The 13,605-nt window shown below is 41.8% G+C and overlaps 1 long non-coding RNA gene across 9 annotated transcripts in view; it reads left to right on the forward strand.

Moving 5' to 3' along the window:
• Window positions 1-13,605, forward strand: part of LOC116184124 (uncharacterized) — a 149,362-nt gene that overhangs the window by 21,999 nt on the left and 113,758 nt on the right. For all 9 annotated transcript variants that reach the window (XR_014958319.1, XR_014958320.1, XR_014958323.1 and 6 more), the window contains exon 2: window positions 9,354-9,505. This is a non-coding gene — a long non-coding RNA (uncharacterized LOC116184124). The remainder of the gene's footprint in view (window positions 1-9,353; window positions 9,506-13,605) is intronic.

A 13,605-nucleotide genomic window follows, 5' to 3' on the forward strand; every position in this document is an offset into this window, starting at 1 on the left:
ATAACCTGCTAAGCCATGCCTAACTGTAATGTTAGTTGTTGTCTTTCATTAATTCTTTTTAAATTAAAGGACTCATCCAATGAATTTAGTGCTTGCACTCGCTGAGATGCTGAGCAGTATTTAACTCTATGCAGTTGTTAGGGCTCTGCTGCATGGAACCAGACTTTTTTCACTGATTGCATAATGAGATTTCTGCTTTTCCTTCTTCTGCAGGTGATGTTTTCTCTCCTCTACAGGAATTTAGTTATCAAAAAACAGGGAATGGAAGGATGAATATGCCTTATATCTTGGACACTCTGCAGAAATCCCTTTATGTAAGGTTTTATGTGCAAGGAGTACAGGCAGGAGGATGTGCATGGAAAAGAGTGTCTGTGATGGCAGTGATGTGGAACTACTCTGTTTAATACCAGTTTAGTTTGAGGGTCTCTGTTCAAACTTTCTTGGCATTACTGTTGTAAGTTAATTCAGAATAATTATCCCAGAATTTACTCTCTGTAGATCCCACAGTCAAATTTCTTCCCGCTGATGTCACCTACTTCTCAGCTCAGTAGATGTGGCTTCATCACTGGAAATGAAATCACCTAGGTTTAAAATACATTTTCCCTATACTTGAAAAAACCTCTTAGGAAGTTTTAATACCAAATCCGTTCCAGCTATAGAAGCAAAATAGAATAAACTATCTGTGTGTCTGGCTACAGGCATCAGAAAATCCAGTTAAAGAACTGGATTTTCTCCTTTCTTATTCAGTGTTTGCCTTCACTATATCCAGCCACACTTTGCAAAATAATAGGTTCATGTACTCTCTTTGCCAACAATATTAATATTTCAACACTACATAGCTCAACCAGATTTCTTTGTTTGTTTCAGTATTAATTCTTTTTATGCAAGTTAATAGTGCCCTTAGCTTTGTGGGCTCTGTGGTAAGCCTGCATTTTGACTTGCTTGGGGGTTCAGCTGAGATGGTCAGCACAGGGGATTTATGGTTTTGATTTCCAGTTGTAACACATCACAAACACACCCTGGTTTACAAGCAAGCTGCAGACTTGTCAAATGGACAGGATGACAGATCTCCTGAACTTGGATGGAGGAATCATAACTGGGAAAGATGTTGCCAATGTCTTCATACAAATTTTCATGATATTTATACATCCATGCTGATCAAAAAATACACTGAATTTTGTAGTAAGTTTCCTTCCCTTGTCTACAGTTCAATTGGGCATTTTGCTGTGCAATCTTGAGGTGTGTGGAAGTGCTAAGTAGTTCTTTCAATAACCTTTGGTATCATGAAACTTTCTTAGGATATCCCAAAGCTGCTCTTGGAATGGCTGAAAGTTCATGCTAAATCCCATCACACATCAAGCAGGGCTGTGGAAGGGCTGTCTCAGGACCAGATAATTCTCTTTCCCTGGCACCTGTGAAACATTTTCACCATTCTGCTTGCTTTTTCCTTGCTTATTGTACTGCCAGCCTCTGAGCTCCTTGCCTGAATTTTCTCAGCTTGGTGGTATTCCCTTTCCCTCCCAATAAATTCAGCTTGATCTGCTGTTTCTGCAGCCTTGTCCTTGCCAGCTCTCTGTCACTCAGGTGCACCAAGCCCAGCCCCAGTGACTCAGACTGATGGAACTGAAGGCTCAAAGTGAAAAACAGCTCAGGAATTTGAGGAGTCCTGCCTCACTCAAAGTTGTGAGTGAGGTGAAATTAGGGGAAATGTGGGCAAATAAAACTCTGCCAGCCATCAGTGGGGGCATGGAAGGTGGAGCTCACAGAGCAGATTCAGCTGGTAGCTGATTTTGTTTGGACATCAGGAGATGGATGATGGAGATCTGTATTTGTTGCCACCTTCAGATTATTTACCTTGTTAATTTTATTTTTAATAAATTTTCCATTTCATTTGATTCAAGAAGATACCAGTGAGGGGATTTCCATGTAAAAAAGGGTATTTTTGTTTACCTGAGCATCCTGTCCAACTTCAGTGCACCTCAGTAAAAGTCAGCCCTCAAATCAGCCAGGTTTGGCTACAACAATCACCACATGGGGCTCCTGCATGAAGTGAGGTGCAGGGAAACAACATCCCCGTGTGAGGCTGGATGTGAGTTCCTCATGCCTGGACCAGGCTGGACACAGAGCTGGCCAGTCTGATGGAAGTGGAAAACCACAATGTCAAAAAGAGGCTGGACTACCCAGGTGATGGGAAGTTTAGTCATATTTCAAGTTTCCATTTTAGATGCTTTACAGCCTTGGAAATTTATTGCTGTTATATGGCTTAAATTTCAAGCTACTTTAGAACTAACCTTGGGATCAAAATGTTCTTAGATTGTAATTTTATTTTTCCTCCCTGGGACAAAAATATTTAAAACTTTTGAAGGAACAATGCCAAGCTTGTACCTTTTATGAGCCAGTATATTTTTAGCTAAATCACAACATCTATACTAACTTTTTTTTTTTTTAATTTCTCATACCAAATACAGGACTTTTTTCCCTTCAAAAATATTTTTTTAATAAAAGCAATTTTCCTTTATCAGTAAGGAATTAAGCCCCGGTTGGGATCCTTTGATTTCTTCAGTGTACAAAAGGTAGGGCACAGGGGATTTTTAATTTCAAGGTTTGTTTGGTATTTCAGAGGCACTGAACATGAGTGGTTAGATCAGCTGATAGTGGATCAGAAATCACGACATGTTGTGTAGCTTTTATCAAGTCTTTTAAATATTCTTTTGCCTTATTAACCCCTTCTGATAGGGTGTTATTTATACTCTACTTTAAAATGGGAATACATCCTTACAAATAACAAATTCACCAATAATCAGTAAAGGATAATAAGTAATTTAAAGCACAAAAATGAAAGGGGGTGAATGGGATTTCTGCCTGGACTGGGGCTGTTAAACCACTGCTCCAACTCTGTCTTGTTCAAACCCCCCCAGGGATGGAGAGCTCTCTCTGGGGTGACCTGGGGACACCCAGACCAAGCAAATTCCTCCTCTTAGGAGGAAAAGTGTCCTCAACCAACCTGGACATGTGGTAAAGGAGCATTTTGGGACGAAGTGTGTACTGGCATTTCCACAGTGTGCTTGCTTGCAGATAGCTAGAAGAGGTCAATACCAGGCCAGTATTTTTTTATTCTCTGTTCGAAAAATCACTCAAAATGCCAATGTGCTGGTTGGTTGTTTGAGGTTTTGGGGTTGGTTTTTGTTTGGGGTTTTTTTGGGATTTAAAAATTATATGAATTGTTAGAATTAGATTTTGGTGATATATTCTGAGAAATTTGGTGGAATATTCTCAAAATTTTCAGCAAAACAAATGCTATTTTAACAGGGATTGTTTTCAGAAATAAGATGTATGAAATACAGCATAACAGCAATAATAATTCAAAACTAGAACTTTGAAAATTGTTTTGGCCAAAGTCTATAGAAATCCCAATGAAAAGAAAAAAAACAGAAAAATATGAAGCAGGGGCAATTTTCCAGAAAAAAATTGCCACCTTTTAACAGTAAATACTTTACCTATTCTGATGCATACCTTTATGTTTATAATACAGTAATTATTTAGGCTTCTGTTGCATTCTGTATTTTAGTGGCCAATAGATATTTAACTACCTTGTGATTATTAATGCATTTAATTAAGCTTGCTGTTCCTTCCTTACTGGAACAAAGGAATCCTGGATACAACAACAAAGGCATTTCATCTCCTTGTAGCAGGACTGAGGCCATTTCTGCTGTATATTGAAAATCAGGTTTATTCAGTGCTCCTGTGTGAAAGGAAATACAGAATAAAACCCACTGAAGCCTGCTAAATATTTGAGCCAGGTTCCAGGCACCTGAAAAGTGAAAAATCTCTGTCTCAGCTGGGGATGTGCTGCTGGTCCCCCTCAGCAGCTCCCTGCTGAGCTGCTGGGAGGAATTCTGCTCTGTCTGCAGCCTCTGAGTTTAGGGAAGGAGGACCAAGGGGTCAGAATAAAACCCAAGGCACAGCAATACTTTCTCCACTTGACCTCTGGGTGTCTTTCCCTCATTCCTTTATTGTAGGAAATTCAATAGAAATATAGCAAATACAACAGAAACACAACAAATAAGAGTGCTGTGACTCCTTTCCTCTGCCACACTGCTGCTCTTCACTAGAAAACTCTGCACCTCCACCTGATAGAAAATCTTATCTGACCTGACAGCAGCTGATTTATTTACCAGCCACAAAAGCAACATCAACAATTCTGTTGTTGAGGAGGAGAAGATGCTGCCCTAGGAAGGTGATAACCTAGGAAGGGATATTTCTGCATAGAGAATTTTGATTGAGATTTGATTTTTGGAAAGGAGCAGGAAGAAGTTACTTTTGTAGCTGCAGAGGAATGTTCTGTGAGCAGGCTCTTGGATTTGTGTGACTCTTGAAATGTTTCAAATGTCAGATTTTCTGCACAATGGTGCTGGGGAATTGTCCCTACTCAAAGGTGTGTCCCAGAACTGCAGAGGGCTTGTTTTGTACAGGATGTTCTTTATTTAGTGCTGCTTGTAAAGCCTCTGGCCCAACGGGATTCCCTGCCTCGCTGGCATGAAGATGTTATCACTGTAAATATCCCTGCTGTTCTGCAGGCCTGCACCTGCAGTGCTGTTGGGGTGGTGGCAGAAATCAATCAGAGGAGCAGGAAAACCCATGGGTGGAGATCTTCAGAGCTGCCAGTTCCCCTGGGCACCCAAATCCCCCAGGCAGCTCAGGCAACCTCAGCCTGTGATTATTATCAGTGAACATTGTGCTGTTCGGAGCAGGTGAGAGTGGCTAGAAGGAGCTGCCTTAAATCCAAGGAATTTATATGCCACCTTATTATCATAGTAACTGTGTCAGTGAATAGATGGGGTGTTTTCTTACTGCATTTCACCACTTTGGTGACTGAGACACAGAAAAGCCAACAGTCTAGCCAGAAATCTGTCCATTTAGGAATTTGAACAGAAATGTTCTATATTCCAGGCCAGTGCCCTAACGTGCATCTTCCCTGCCTTGTTATCACGCGTTAAGGGAGAGATGGATGATTTCAGTATGTCATTTTCATAGGGAGTGTTGACATTTCATTGTTTTCTCCTTTACTCCTATGAAATAACTTCTGAAATTCTTTCTTGTAGTAAATTAGGCATTTTGAAGTTATAATATTTTAACAAGGTTTTCTTACTATTTCTATATTAATCCATGTTGTTTCCAATTCTGAATTTGTTTCATTGTAATTTTGGTTTACAATAAGCCAATATTTTAATCCAACCTCCTGATTTTTCCCAAATCATCATCTTCAACAAAAATTTTATTTGTGATTGATTTCACAATATGTCCCTGTGCAAATAGAAAAATGGTAGTGAACTGTCAGCATTCCAAGATAAAATAAAAATAAAAAATCCAGAAGTACAAATAACCAAAAGATCCAGTGGGGTTTTTTCATTTAAATTGGTGTAATATTACTGAAACATAGAAATCAGTTTTGTGTCAATAGCTTTCCCACAGTCAATCTGTTGAGATGAAAAGGTTGCAGTCAATGTTGTCTGAGACTAGCTGAACTCTCACAAAGTAGATACAAAAAAGTAGCAGGAATATTTTCACAGCCATAATCAGAAATTCTCCTACAAAGCCAACGCCATACAAAAGTTTTGAAAGAGAGCAAAGATGAACATTCAACAACAAAACTGCTTTTTAGTACTTCTCTTTACCTTGTTCTGCCATCCTCTCTCACCTTGTAAACCACCTCCATGGAACCTCATCCCTCCTGTTTTTGCAGTGGTGAGCCTGATAGGAAAACAGAGTGAAAATTAATTTAATGTGGATGGGTAATTGTGTCCCACCTCGATTCCTGTGCTGCTTGCAGCTCTGTGGTGCCCGAGTGCAGTGAACAGCGTGGCTCACAGCTGGCACGTGTTTGTTCTCTCACCCTCCTCGGGGGAAATCACTTTTGGTTGAGTGATTTGGGAGGAATTCTTTCTAAATATGTGCACAGGGGTTGCTAAATATTTGCTAGGAAAAGGCCAGCCAAATGAATTTCTCTCAGAGTGGAGAAAAATGGAGTTTGTGAGGATTATCCTGCCTCAGGAGTTAACAGTGTAGGAATTGGTTCTTGCCTGCACAGAGATGTGGTGCTGCTGCCACAGATGCAGCATTCCTTCTGGGAGGCTGTCAGGGAACCTGGAGGTGAGGACTCACACACACACACAGAGAATATATAATAATTTTAATGAAAATATTTATTCCTTACTCTGCTTAAGCAGAAGAACTCCGAAGCAGTGCCCTGGCTGGGAGGCAAATACCACTCGTGGAGTCTCACACAGAAAATCAGGATCCAGGGAATCAATCATGTTCTCAGAACTGCTCACAAGTTATCCAGCATGCAAAGCAGAAACAGGACATGTTCTTCCTGAGACACTGAGTCTCCAGGGTGTTCCAGGGTAGAGAATGCCTCATATTTATTGCCCTGTGCAGAATTTCTGTGTGTTCCCATATGTAGAGCTTTGTCCCTGGCATCTGTGTCCCTTTCAGTGCTGCCCTGTGGGACTCCTGGTTGTGCTCAGTGCATCACATCTCTGCCTCACTGATTCTGCACTGATCCAGAGGCACAGCCTCCCTGGAAGGGCTTTCCTGTCCCCTCACCATGTTGTGGAGAGGAAGGAAGGGAGAGAACACCAAGAAAAGATGGTGATCATTTCACTTCTCTGTGCCTCAGCACCTCTAGCAATAAAAATATGTAAAATTTTCTCCTCTATTAAACTTTGAGGTTCAATTTATGACTGTTCATAAGGGCAGAAGCCACTATAGAAATGGATTTTTTTGAGTATTCAGGTAATTATTAGCTTTTAGAATTATCACAGCTCTGAGCTAGGCTTTGCTACATATGCATGTTTGTCCTTCATTTCCTACAGCAATTTGTTTTTCCTGTGAATAAAACATTTGCAGACACCTTAAGCACTGTTTTTTTACATCACTCTTTTTGTTTAGGATACAAAAGAGATTGGGGTGATAATTGCTGTCTTCTAAGTAACCTCATACAGACTTGAGCATCTTAACAGTACAAGTTCTTCTCCAGGGAGCTTGTACCTGGACAGTGCACCCTGTAATGGAACAAATAATTAAATCCAGCAAGTTTGGTGAAAAATATAATCAAAATGCAGGTGATTTCTTCTTTATGTAGCTTTTTTGCCTTTCCTTGCCCAACACCTGCTTGTTGCTGTTGTACTGAGCCCCTGCCTGGCTCTTTGTGCTCTCCTGCCCCTGGTCCAGAGCATCACTCTTGGTTCCCAGGAGGGCTTCAGGCTCAACAGAAACTGCTGTGCTGGGAGAGGTCTGCCAAAAAAAATCCTCTGGTGCCTCTTTGGAGGGGAATTAAAGGAGCTCTTGGGAAGGGATGAGTAGCATGAAGGATTGGCACCTTCACCTGCTGCTTTCTGTGAATCACTGGGCACCCAATTCTAAAGTGAGCATGGCTTGTGAGGGTTTTGCCCTAAAACAAGCTCTGTTCCCATCCATGGAGGAGCTGTGGCTGTGTGAGGGTTCTGCCTGAGGCTGTTTTTGGGAAGGCTGAGTGGTTTCAAGACATGGTGTGGGAGAGCTGCTGTCCCTTTCCTTTGCTCTGTGACTTTCATGCATCCACACAGACAATTCTGTTCTCTTACCAGCTTTCCCAAAAACTGGAAATGAGCTAGAGGAGAAATTAAAACTATCAGCTTGCCCTCAAATACCCTGTGAATATGATTTTTTTTAATAAAAGCTCTTCTAGATGTGATGAACAATAATCTATCTTTCTCCAGGCTATTGACTTTCCTATAGAGAACAAGGCAGAGCAGTGTCCTTCCTGCAGCAATCACAGAGGCTGTTAAACACCACCTCCTGGGAGGACCTTGTTCTCATCTAAGCATGATGCTTTTCTGACTAATTTAAATTTATCCTTATTCAGCTTCATTGGTGTCAGGGCTGCTCCTCAAAATGGAACCTTTTTCATAGGTGAAAGTCTCTAAATGCTAATCTGGAAGGAGGCAGACTTATGCCAGATTTTTTAAGTTATCTATTTAAAATTCCACTTAAAAATTAATACAGGTTAGTTTTAAGATTATATTTTTATGTGAAGTGGCTTTTAGGTAAGGAATTTATTTTTTGCTTATGTTATTCCCCCTTCTTCTGTATCAGTCTGTGCAAGTATTCCTTGGAATACAATGTGGCAGGATAACATTAGCTTTGCTTTGTGGATATCTTCAGAGCTGATGTCATGGTAGCCTCTCTGTGTGGGATCTAAAAGTAATTTTTGATGTTTAATATGATTAATTTTCTTCTTTTCAATATTTTTGTAAAGGATGGCTTCACGGTTTTCTGTTATTTTCTTTGTAGAAACCTTTCCTTTGATTTGTCCTCTGTATTAAAAAACATAGGGTTTTGCAGCAGGGCTGGTTTGGTTTGATTCTAAACATTTTTATTAACACTGAAGCCAATAGAAAGACTCAATGTTAGGAGAAGAGATATTATTTTCCTTGTACAACAACAGAGTCATCATGTGAGAATTCTGCTGTCCCCTCTTGAGCCCAGGGCTCTCCCATTCCTGTCCTTCCAGTTTGCTGCCACCTTCCAGGTGCTGCTCAGCTTCCCTCGTGGTGCCACCACTGCAGCTGCTGGGAGCTGAGTGTGAAGTCCAGGCAAGAGAACACAACTCGACTCCTTGACTTTCCCTCCTGGAAAAGGGAGGAGTGTGGGAGGCAGGAGAAGCAGGGATGGCTGCAAGGCTGAGTGGTTTTCTAAAGGATTCTGTGAGACATCAGCTGCTCTGAAAAAGCAGAAGCTGAGAGCAATCCTGCTGTAAAACTGACTTATTTCTGATCTCTACCATGAAAAATTGTGATGTGCTGTGATAAAAATGGTCGTGTTGATTTCTGGGCAAGCTTGGCAAATCATGCACCTTTGTCTGTCCAGTCTCTCCTGGCTTTGGGATTTTTGCATCATCCTTCCCATGTTAATAAATGAACTGTAACATCCATAAAACTTTTCTGAAACAAATCTGGGATTAGCCTAGTTCAGGGAGCATCTGGATCAGTGGTGCTGTGCCCTGTGCACTGAGAAGATGCCAGGAGCTGACTTTGTCATGCACTGGCTGTTGAAGGAAGTGGTGGAGTCACCATCCTTGGAGTGTTTAAAAGATGTGATGCTTAGGGAGATGTTTCAGTGGCCGGCTTAGCAGAACTGGGTTAAGAGTTGGACTTAAGAATATTTAAGATGTTTTCCTGTATGGACAATTCTCTGTTTCTAAACTGGTGTTCTGGGCTTGGTTTAAAACCCTGACTAAGCTTATTATATGTGTTCAGTTCCTATCTGCTATGTGGTTATTTAAATGGAAATGTCCTCCTCTTGCTTTCCAGGCCCTCTATCCTTCCTTTCTTACTGATGCTCTTGACCTGAGTTCCTTGGGTGCTCCTCTGCCATCTACCAAGGTGCAAAATTTGCAAAATTATCTACTGCCTCCAACCCTAGCCTTCTTCCATCCATGGGATGCTCCCTCCAGTCCTGTCTGGTAAGTCTCCTGCCTTTTACATTCAAATAGTTCTTTAAAAAGTCATAATACATCCCAGAAAAATCCACTTTGGGAGTAGTAAAACAAAATGTATTTTATGCATTCAGCATTTTCTTCATTGAATTAAAGGCAAAGAAGTAAAAGAATTTTTACCTTCTTGTCTGTAAAGTTTGGAACAAGCTGACTTCAACATGGACTAAAGCTCTAAAGAATTTGAGAAAAATAATTTATAACATGACTTGGTTTGTGTGAAAGGCCAAGGATAACTTGCCACATGCTTGCAGATCACCTCAGCTGTCCTGGCAAAGCTGCAGTGGGCACTGCCCTGCCACAGCACCTGGAGGATCCTGGGGGTCAGTGCTGGCTGAAACTCTGGTTCCTTCCTTACCTTTTGTTTTTCATAAGGGCCACCCATCAAAGAGAACACAGGCTTTGGGCTGGAAACAATTTTTTTTTAGTGCTGGATGTGCAAATACTGAGTTGCTACACGAGGAGGGTGTGATGTGCTGGTTGCCTGAGGTATTTGCTTCCAGCACGTTCCCTGTCTGTGATACTCAGAACTGCAGAAACCTGCCAGTGTGAATTATCTGGGCAGCTGCTGTGGAGCTCATAGAACTGTCATAACCTCATTTTAACTTCTCTCAGATGTGCCAAACATTCAACACTAAAGAACACTCTGGGCCAGCTCTTTGAGGGTCCAGCAATTTCTTGTGGCTTAGGCAGTACCAGAGAAGGTTCTCGCTTTGCCCTGCTGACTTCTAAAGATGAGAGTTTTGATTCTCAGCAACATCTGGACCTCTCTTACATCCAGCTGGTGTGGGAAGCTTATTAACCTTTGCCGAGCAGAACTTGCCTTTTGAAAAATGGATCAAAAGAACATGTTTTGATACATTAAAAAATGCATGTCATAAAACTGCTGTTTCTGTGCCTGCCAAAGCCAAGAGCTGCTCAGGCGTGAGAAAGAGCAAAGAGAAAAAAAGCCAATAAAAGCTATCCAAGCCTAACAGAAATATTAGGAACGGAGATGAAAGACAACCGCCTGGGATGCCCATGAAACAACTGATTTTAATCCCCTGCTGGTGCTACACGTTTCCTTAGAAAGGGAATTTATAGATGAAGGAAAGATTGCATGGATAACGTGCTTGGTCAGTGCTTGTAACCCTCAGCCTGGGGCCAAAAAATCCTGAAAGGCAAAGAATTATGCCTTTTTTTTTTTAGATATCAGGAATTCCCCTATTTCGTGCATGTCCTCTGCAGATCTGATAGTTTTTAGGGAAGGAGTGTTGGCCTCCAGTCATACAGAAAGGAGGCAGCAAACATGCACAGGGAGGAGGTTCTCTGGACTTAGGAGCTGCTCAGTCTTTGGAAAAATGTAGCTGAATGGAATTTATAACTGATTGGAGAGACTGGAAGAGTTTGGAAATGGTAGCACCAACTTCATACTGCTGAGATAAAGCTTGTAATACAGTGGGCTTGTGAAAACCTTCAGGATTTATCCTTATGCAGCAATATGAGTTTGGACAGTGGCCAAGATGCCATCTGCAAGTGTCCAACAAAAATCCAAAACACTTTATAGAATAGATATTGCTTTCCCTCCACTCCCCAACAGCAGTTCCAGCCAAGTGGGAATGGAGGAATTTTATAAGATTAGTGAGCTACAGGCTGCAAGCAGAGAGCTAACCTTGTCTGTCTCTAAAGCCAGGGGTATAATCTCTAAATTAAATTTACATGATTTATCACGTCCAGGAAGATTGGTGAAATAACCAGAAAAAGTAGAGGGGAAGGAGAAGAGATGATGGCCATTGGACTGGAGGGGTTTTGTCTTGTCAGTGGTAAAATGCACAATTCAAACCACTGAAATGGGATTAGTAGTGGGTCCCCAAACCAAATTGTACTGAAACACAGAGGTGCTTAATATATTGTTTGCAAAATGCAATATCTCAGGACAGAGACCCATCTGTTGTCACGGAGGAATCAGATGGAAAGTGCATTAAAAGTTGGAATTAGTCCCCACTGGGAGATCTACACTGAGTCATTGTGATATATGGGATCTGTGCAAAGGGAAGAGAGACAATATTGTCCCTATGATTTATGCATTGCAGTCACTCCACTTTCTCCAGCATTCCTGCTCTGTTGGCTGCAGACAGCAGCAAAGAGGGGGTCCCCCTGGCTCCTGTGCGGTCTTGTTGTGCTGGGGGTTTAGTGGTGGGGCAGCTCTGTTAGGATGGGGAAACATGTCTGGAAAGCAAGGAGAAACTCACACAAAATGCTAAGACCAACAGAACCTGGCCCAGGAGAAGAAATAGCAGATTTGATGCATTTTATTCACTTGGTGCCCTAATGTAGAGTCAAAACATAGAAGGATGATTTATTTAAGCATCTCAAGTATGTTTCTTCTTCACAGCCAGCTTCCATGGCATCTAGTAAAGGCCCTGTAACTGTAAATCTGGGGAGAACAAACTGGGAGTTAGGGCTGTGCAAGACCAGGCTGCCTTTGGAACAGTGTGGGTCTGCAACCAGGCTCAGTCCATGGGTGAAGAAGAGCTAAAATCATGTTTGTCTATATAGGTAAAATAAGAATTAGACCCAGGACAGCTGCAGCTGCTGAGCCTGTGGTGCTCCTAATAAAACTCAGCCTGTCTTTCCTTCTGTGATCCCCAGCACACCCCACTGCTGCTGAGCTGTACGGGCCTGGCTTTCATCCAGCCAAGTACTCTGATTTTACTTTGCTGCTTCTTAAGTAAAGCTACAGCTAGGGCAGGTATAAAGCCACATCTTGCAAACCTCCCCTCCACACCTTGCAAAGGGACTGATAAAAGCTTTCTTGTTATCCCTGGGAAATCTGGGTGCCTCCTAGGGAAGAACTATGAAATCGTTTCCCTTGTTAACTGCTGGGATCTTCTTGGAAATCCTATCATATTTCATTTTTATTACCTGTTACTAGAACTGTCCAGGTGGCTTATTGAAGAACACTTGTCAAAAAAATGTAGCATTCTTCTTTTATTAGGAATAAGTGAAATTTACCTCATAACCCAATCTCCTTCTAAAATAACTATAGATCCAGGCACAAGGAATCAAAGATGATGTATTTTCTTCATTTTTTTGCATTAGCATTCATCATATTTCCTTGTATTTTTCCATATTTTTTCTTTTTTTTTTTTTCCCTTAAATAACCCCCCCAGGTATTTAAAGGCTAATAAAGACCATTTTGTTTTGTTTTTGCTGAGTTTTTCTGGTTAGCTGAAGCTGGCACATGGCCAGACTCACATCCACATAGCCTCTGTTAAAACATGGTGGGGTGCCACTCCAAGGAGACACCTCATTAAATTCATCTTTGTCACCTTCTCAGGAGCTCTGCAGTGATTAAGGTTGGGATTTTCCTCACCTCATCCCTGAGCCAGTTCCCCTATCCATGCTAACAGGCATTTTCACAGGTAGCCAGGATTACTTGCCCTCTAAAATGTGTTTCTCTCTCTCTGCTGTTGAGTGAGCCTGGATGACAGGCCCAGGTTACACACTTCATTTCTAGATGCTTAAAATGAGATGAATTCCATTCTCCAATTCCTTCAAAACTATTTATTTGATTTTTCTTCCCTGCTGCCTCTGCCAAGAGTGTTTCAGATTGGTTCTTCCCTGCATGGAGAGATCCTCACTCAATTGCTCCAAGGCTTGACCTTTCCTGAGCTTTTTCATTTATGCCACCTGCTTCCCACATTTGACATAGCCCTAAACAGTTTCAGATCATCTCATGAATTCTCTTCAGAGTTATGTTTTCCCTTGGTCACCTCTGAGTCTCCTCTCTCCCAGTCAATGCAGGGCATGTTTGCCCAGTGCTTCTGTGTGAGGTGCCGAGCTGCTGATTCTGGTATTGCCTGAGCTCCTTCCTCACAGCAGCATCTCCTGGGCCAAGCTCTGCCTTGCTGGGAATGTGACAGACAGGGAGAGAAAGGACACGAGGAAATTGTTTTTCCTTGGCAGAAGCTCTTGTGCTGGAAGAGCCCTGGTGCAGCTGAATGTCTCTAGAGCTGTGAGGAGGTTGCTGAAGGCAGTACAGGAGCTCCATGAAGGGGGTTTGTGCCCAGATGGTGGGAGCTTTTGGG

Source organism: Lonchura striata, chromosome 13 (assembly GCF_050655825.1).
Source record: "Lonchura striata isolate lonStrDom1 chromosome 13, ASM5065582v1, whole genome shotgun sequence".
In the NCBI taxonomy this organism is placed as follows: Eukaryota; Metazoa; Chordata; class Aves; order Passeriformes; family Estrildidae; genus Lonchura; species Lonchura striata.